This window comes from Penaeus monodon, chromosome 33 (assembly GCF_015228065.2).
Source record: "Penaeus monodon isolate SGIC_2016 chromosome 33, NSTDA_Pmon_1, whole genome shotgun sequence".
Taxonomy (NCBI): Eukaryota; Metazoa; Arthropoda; class Malacostraca; order Decapoda; family Penaeidae; genus Penaeus; species Penaeus monodon.
The window spans coordinates 5,540,282-5,540,524 of record NC_051418.1 but is presented as its reverse complement, the minus strand read 5'-3'; positions in this window follow the sequence as shown (position 1 = coordinate 5,540,524).

The following is a 243-nucleotide window of genomic DNA, read 5'->3' as shown; positions in this document are numbered from 1 at the left end:
CACTCCAACCTTGTCTATTTTCCCGCCATTTTTGAAAGACGAGAAAATCCAATTTTTTTTTTTTCCGCTTTTCGCCTTGATTATTCTTCCTCAAAGCCAACTTATCTCGCCGAAGCCCAGTTTTTTGGACGTTACTCATTTACCACAGACACACTTCCCTTTCTTTTTAGATAATTCTCGAAGCTTTTTCATCTGCTGTATTTTTAGGGGGGGGGGGGGAGTTGGTAAATAGATGATTAACAA